The sequence below is a fragment of the Salvelinus sp. IW2-2015 genome, linkage group LG20, assembly GCF_002910315.2.
Source record: "Salvelinus sp. IW2-2015 linkage group LG20, ASM291031v2, whole genome shotgun sequence".
Lineage (NCBI taxonomy): Eukaryota > Metazoa > Chordata > Actinopteri > Salmoniformes > Salmonidae > Salvelinus > Salvelinus sp. IW2-2015.
The window spans coordinates 5,212,748-5,220,121 of NC_036860.1; positions in this window are offsets into that span (position 1 = coordinate 5,212,748).

Below are 7,374 nucleotides of genomic sequence, written 5' to 3' on the forward strand. Positions count from 1 at the left end.
TTATGTTTAGTTGGTCAGGGCGTGAGTTGGGTGGGCATTGTATGTTGTTGTGTTTGGTTAGTCTTATGGGTGTTGTATGTGTATGGGATAGTTTTAGGTTGTCTAGTTATGTCTATGGCTGCCTAGATTGGGTCTCAATCAGAGACAGCTGTCATTCATTTGTCTCTGATTGGGGAGGCCATATTTAAGGTAGCCATAAGCAGTAGGCTTTTGGTTGTTGTCTGTTAACGTTTGTTGCTTTCGGCACTTGCGTTATTTACTTCACGATCATTGTTGTTTGTTTGTTTGTAATAGTGTTTTCGTTTCATGTTCACTTTCGTTCGTTTAATTAAAAGAAGATGGCTTATTTCCTCATGCTGCGTTTTGGTCCGTCTCTCCTCCACTACGACCGTACAAACTACCCACCACAACAGACCAAGCGGATTGAGGAAGGAAGGAAGGAACTAAAGCAATGGAGAGAAGCGAATGGACTTGGAGGAAATCCTGGACGCAAAACCCTGGACTCAGCCAGGGAATATCGCCGTCCAAACGGAGCTGGAGCGCAGCGAAAGCGAGAGGCGGTTTTATGAGGCAAAGGCAAGCAACGTGGCTGGAAGCCGAGAGGCTCACCCAAAAAATTTCTTGGGGGGGGGGGGCTAAAGGGTAGTGTGGCCGAACCGGGTTGGATACCTGAGCCAACTCCCGGGCTACCTTGCCGTGAGTGAGAGGGCGTTCGACTGGTCAAGACACTGTTTATGCGTAAAGCGCCACGGTGGTCCCAGTACGCGTGCTTAGCCCAGTGCGGCTATTCCACCTTGCCGCACTGGGAGGGCTAGTGGGCATCGCAGCCGGATGCCATGAAGCCGCCCAACTATCTCGCCTCCATACGTCTTCTCGGCCGGTTTGTACATGGCACCAGCCTTACAGGTGGTGTCCCCTGTTCGCCTGCATAAGCCCAGTGCCGGGCTATTCCAACCTCCCGACACTGCAAGGGTACGGGACCATTCAACCTGTAAGGTTGGACCCGCGCTCGTGCTCAAAGGCACGTGCCTCCTTCACTCCGGTATATCCGGCGCCACCTCCCACCCCACTCAGTACCACAGTGCCTACACCACGCACCAGGCTTCCAGTGCATCTCAGAGCCCTGTTCCCTCCACGCCACTCTCCCCTATGGTGCGTGTCTCCAGCCCAGTGCCTCCAGTTCCGGCCACCCACCACCAAGCCTCCTGTGCGTCTCCAGACCCTGTACGCCACTGTCCTCTCTCCCCGCACTCGCCTGAGGTGCGTCCCTCAGCCGGTACCTCCATTCCGGTAACCACGCACCAGCCGAGAGTGCGCCACGAGAGTCCAGGTGTGCCCTGTTGTTGTTCCCCGCACTAGCCTGAAGGATGCGTGTCCTTAGCCGGTACCTCCAGTTCCGGTACCACGCGCACCAGGGCCTACAGGCGTCTCAAGCCGGCCAGAGTCTTGCCGTCTGCCCAGCGGCGTCTGAACTGCCCGTCTGCCACGCGCGCCGGAAACTGCCCGTCTGCCCAGCGCCGCCTGGAACTGCCCGTCTGCCCATTCGGCGCCTGAACTGCCCGTACTTGCCCCAGCGGCGCCTGACTGCCCGTCTGCCCACGGCGTCTGAACTGCCCGGCGTGCCCGCCGGCGTGGAACTGCCCGTCTGCCCTACGCCGTCATGAAACTGTCCGTCTGCCATGAGCCTGCCAAAGCCGCCCGTCCTGCATGAGCCTGCAAAGCCGCCGTCTGCCATGAGCCTACAGACCGTCCGCCAGACAGCAAGCGCTAGAGCCTTTAACGCCACGACCGGATCAGCCAGAGCCTTCCGCCAGACCGGATCAGCCAGAGCCTTCCGCCAGACCGGATCAGCCAGAGCGTCAGCAGCCGATGACAGCCAGGCCGTCAGCGAGCCATGACAGCCAGAGCCGTCTCAGCGACCATGACCAGCCAGAGCCGTCAAGCGAGCCATGACCAGCCAGAGCTCAGCGAGCCTATGACCACCAGAGCCTTCAGCCAGCCATGACCAGCCAGAAGCCCGTCAGCCAGCCCATGACCAGCCAGAGCCGTCAGCCAGCCATGACCAGCCAAGCGCTCAGCCAGCCAGATCCGCCAGCCAGCCCAGGATCTGCCGTCCCTCAGCCCGCGAGCTCGCGTCCTCAGCCCGGAAGCTGCCCGTCCCTCAGCCCGAGCTGCCGTCCCTCAGCCCGAGCGCCATCCCGCATCCACCCGGTGTTGCCCCTATCCCGGTGCTGCCCCTTAATCCCGATGCTGCCCCTTCAGTAGGTGGGTTTAGTTGGAGGGTCATTGGGGGGATACGAAAGCGCGGAGTGACTATGGTGTGTGGCGACAGCGTCCAGCAGCCGGAGCCACCACCGTGGACAGATGCCCCACCAGACCCTCCCCGAGACTTTTGTGTTGCGTTCGGATACGCACCTTGAGGGGGGGGTATGTCACGTTCCTGACCTATTTTTATGTTATTTTGATTATTGTTTAGTTGGTCAGGGCGTGAGTTGGGGTGGGCATTGTATGTTGTGTGTGTTTTGGTTAGTCTATGGGTGTTGTATGTGTATGGGATAGAGTTTGTTAGGTTGTCTAGTTATGTCTATGGCTGCCTAGATTGGGTCTCAATCAGAGACAGCTGTCATTCATTTGTCTCTGATTGGGAGCCATATTTAAGGTAGCCATAGGCAGTAGGCTTTTGTGGGTTGTTGTCTTGTTTAACGTTTGTTGCTTGTCTGMGCACTTGCGTTATTTAGCTTCACGATCATTTGTTGTTTTGTTTGTTTGTAATAGTGTTTTCGTTTCATGTTCATCTTCGTTCGTTTAATTAAAAGAAGATGGCTTATTTTCCTCATGCTGCGTTTTGGTCCGTCTCTCCTCCACACGATCGTGACAATAGGCTTACTGACATCTTTCATTCAATGGGCATCGCACGTGTCTAAAGTTTTTTACAGGAGCTGGACATAAATATTATCCAAAAACTGCTCCCAAAAGTGTTATTTTAATATAACATTGGTGATAAGCTATTCTATTGATTAAGATACCGGGTGCCTCCGCAGGCTAATTCCATGCCACAGACAACTGCCCTACTGCTAAGATCAGCTTTTGGTCTGTCTTTAATACCCCAACAGAGCTGCCTGAAATTGGCACTTTAGTGCATGTTTTTAAGGACACACCTCAAATATTTCCACCCCTCCCAGCTCAGCGTAAGCGAGCTGATATAAGACAGGTAAATTACCGACCCTGGCGCAATGGTTTGAAAAGAGCAGGGTGCCTGCTTTAAGAGGTTGAAATTGCACAATATTGTGCATTTGAGAATTGTGCTGGGTTAATAACGGCAGCCGAAAATAGAGCCCTACACCTTTACGAGGCTGTCATCGTGACATGTGCTGTGTCACGTACCATTCTGTTCCTTAGCTGGGTTTATGATCAGGGATGCCCTTGAAAGCTAGTTAATACCACTTGAGACAGATAGACTGTGACATGGTGTCATGATTTTAAAGGTCAAGGAGAGACCGTTAAACTCCCTAAGTATATGGTAATGGTGGTACGTAAAAAATCTCTTGCCACCCCAAACTTGATGTGTACCCCATCTTTATATTTGTTACTGCACTGTGCTTTCACTTGCATATCAACTGTATATTCCAACCAAACCTTGTAAGGCAGGTAACAAGATTTGCCATACCTGCAAAGCAAATGTGATTTCGTATAACACAACGGTTTGTTGGACCTTCAACTGTACCTTTGCTGCTGAGGAATTGGCATTGGTCAGAAAAGTTAGACTGATGCCGGTTACACTTGTGATTACACACTCAGTGGAGTTTTCCTTATTCAAACTTGTTCTGAGGGCAGCTCTGCCTTGAGGGCAGGACAGAAGACAGCCCTTCCTGTCAATAACACACCCACCCCTCACTAGTTTGTCAGCTGCCTTGTAGAGGGGGCAGGTACTAGCAGCCTGCACCTGTCATGTCATTTGTCAATCAGTCCCAAGGCCAATCAACAGGTAGCTGATTGGCATCTACAGCTGCCAGTCGCAATCCCTACACATCATAGTAGAGGAAAACTGCCGAACACAGCTGTCAAATGATTCTAATAGTTTGCTCTATGGGGGGGAACATGATGTCCATACGTTATGTGCAGACATCGATATAATGTCAAATGAACGTGCCACAAGCCAAACAAAATTCATGTAAGGGTTAACGATTATTTGAAGGCAGCTTCAATGGCTTTACGTAATACTTTATGCAAGACTGACCAGAATTGCAAAGGTAGTTCCTTAATCTGTGTAAATCGTTTCTCTTGCTGGTCAGCTGGTGTTGAGCTGAATTGGTATTCCCTGGACTCCCGGAGCCCTGGGGTTTGTTCGCCGTGGGGGGCCCAGCGATCAAATCCAGGGCCCAGGAAGGCCAGAGAGAGGGCTGGGTGTGCAGCTGCTGATGGCATCTGATGGGAGATCTGCTCTGCCGTTTCCACTCAATTGGGGAACACTGCTACAGACCTTGTGCTATTATTCACCAGGTTATGGTAATGTTGAAATAGCCCCTTATCTGGATGACAGTGCTACATAGCTGAGAAATATTGAAATAAACACAGTCTTGAGTTAAAAGGGGGTACAGCAGTACGTCTCGTTCAGGGTTCTGTTTCTGGCAGGTTTTAGATATTATTTTGAGATGCTGGTTTATTCTCTCAATAATGGCATAAATTCATTTGATGTTTATGCATTTCTTCAATTTCTATTTGAGTGAGGTGTCAAAACTTTGAAAAATAAAAGCACAAGTAAAATTTTCATTAGCATTTCACATCCTCGGAGCATTGTTGTCAAATTGAACATATTTTATATTTGGTGATAATGCAACCAAATGTTTTCTTGTTCCTCTGTTTCAGAACCGAATGGATAAAAAATACATCCTGGTATGGCAAGATTCTCCATGGGCAGGCACCTTCATTTTGCTAGTGTTGAGAGAGATGTTGTCTTTACTGGCACCTGATTTATCCAATGAGATTGCAATGGGAGCCTCAGCAAATGGGTGTCAAATTGGAGGAGAGAAATCCATTAAACAATGGAGTAACATTTTACTAAAGGTAAGGCATGCTGCTTTACATAATTAAGAAATATTTTATTATTTTATTTCAGAACTTGTGGCATTTTTCAATATCGAGCCTATTCATTATGTTATGTCTTCAGTCACATGGGCCTGCAGCCTAAGACTTGAGCTCTTYTTTATAATGAGACACAGATGTCAGGCAGATACKGTATGTCTGTGAYCAGTGCTGCATGTCCTCCTCTCTTCATCATCATCATATAGAATAGCCCATGGTTAGGTGTGGTCTTTCAAATGGTTTTCTTCACCCAGAGAATAGAGCATCCTTTTACTAGCACACCACTCTGCTGCTGTTTCTGTATCTCTTCTGAACATATTTCTTGGAAATGTTATACACACCGCACACTGCTTGTTGTGCAGTCATATGTAGACACTCCATGTAGACACTCCAGATAATAAATGCTTATACCATGGCAATGTTTGAATAGTTGTTTCTGATTGGCTTGAAGGGCATTCTAGAGTGTGCATTATTTCCCTATGGCGCACGGTAGAATTTTGAAAACAAAAGTGAATTGAAAACATTAATGGCATTGTTGAATTTGATTTTCGTAATAGAAAGCTAGGACTGATGGTTTGGTTAGCTAAACTAGGAAGACTGTTTGGTTACCATCTAGTAGACTTGCTAGCTACTTCAGTGGATGTTAAACACATTTCTAGCAGCAAATGAACACGTCTAGTGGCAAATGTGTTAAATTACAGCCATGGTATAAAAGGGACAATCAACTTGTTGCTCTATGCGTTCTCTGGAAAATAATGCAACTCCGTGGAAGGTCAGTTCCACTCCGCCAGTGTGTCGTTCATTAGTTTCCATAGAATGCATAGCCTCTTATCCCTTACATAATGAATACATGTACATGTGTCATAGAGGAGGTGTGATTAGTGCAGGGGCACTGCACTCCAAGTCACTCTGTTGACAGACAATTCCTCTAGTCAGCCATGCTGTGTCATTTGAGACCTCTGGCATGCTGTGTGCCCTTGTGGCTACAACGGTTGAATAATAGTGCACTTGAATGCAACTGCAAGGGCTTCGTCAGGAAATCTTCACAGAGGCAATTCTCTATAGGAGGAGAGAGAAAGTTCTGACTTAAAGAAATGTATGTCACTGTAGTTTACAACTTGTCCTCATTGTTTATGGCTGATTACAGCATGATGGAAATTATATTTGCATGAAAAATCACAACTTTAATGTCTCACAGAAGGGACAAACAAAATATAAATGAAACGTTTCATGTGTGTCTATAGTACCCCTTGGGGTGAGTGTACATTCCCTAAAAGTGGACTTCTAAATATTGGTATGTTGGAGAAATAAAGATAATAAGAAGTGTTATGGATGTTAAATTAAATGGACATCTTTTTTTGGGGAGACTGATGCTGTGCATCCCGAGTGGCACAGTGGTCTAAGGCACTGCATCGCAGTGCTAGCTGTGTCACTACAGATCCTGGCTTGATCCCAGGCTGTGTCGCAGCCGGCCGCGACTGGGAGACCCATGAGGTGGCGCACAATTGGCCCAGCATTGTCTGGGTTAGGCCGGCCGGGTTGTCCTTGTCCCATCGCACTCTAGCGACTCCTGTGGCAGGCCGGGCCCAATGCACACTGATACGGTCGCCAGCTGTACGGTGTGGCTGGCTTCCGGGTTAAGAGAGGATTGTGTCAAGAAGCAGTGCGGCTTGGCTGGGTTGTGTTTCAGAGGACGCACGGCTCTCAACCTTCGCCTCTCCCGAGTCCGTACAGGAGTTGCAGCGATGGGACAAGACTGTATCTACCAACTGGATATCACAAAAAAAGGGGTAAAAAAATATAACAAAAATAATAATAAAAAAACAAACATAACTACAGGCAGCCTGAATAGAATACAAGGCCAGGCACCACCTTTAAAAAAAATCTTTAAACATACAGTGGGGAGAACAAGTATTTGATACACTGCCGATTTTACAGGTTTTCCTACTTACAAAGCATGTAGAGGTCTGTAATTTTTATCATAGGTACACTTCAACTGTGAGAGACGGAATCTAAAACAAAAATCCAGAAAATCACATTTGTATGATTTTAAGTAATTAATTTGCATTTTATTGCATGACATAAGTATTTGATACATCAGAAAAGCAGAACTTAATATTTGGTACAGAAACCTTTGTTTGCAATTACAGAGATCATATGTTTCCTGTAGTTCTTATTCATTGTACTGAGTAAATCAGAATATTATTTTCAAGAACCTTATCTAGAACACATCATTTTCAAGATATTCAGGGGCAAGTCTGAAGAATACTTCTCAGAACAAGCAGTCAAAAT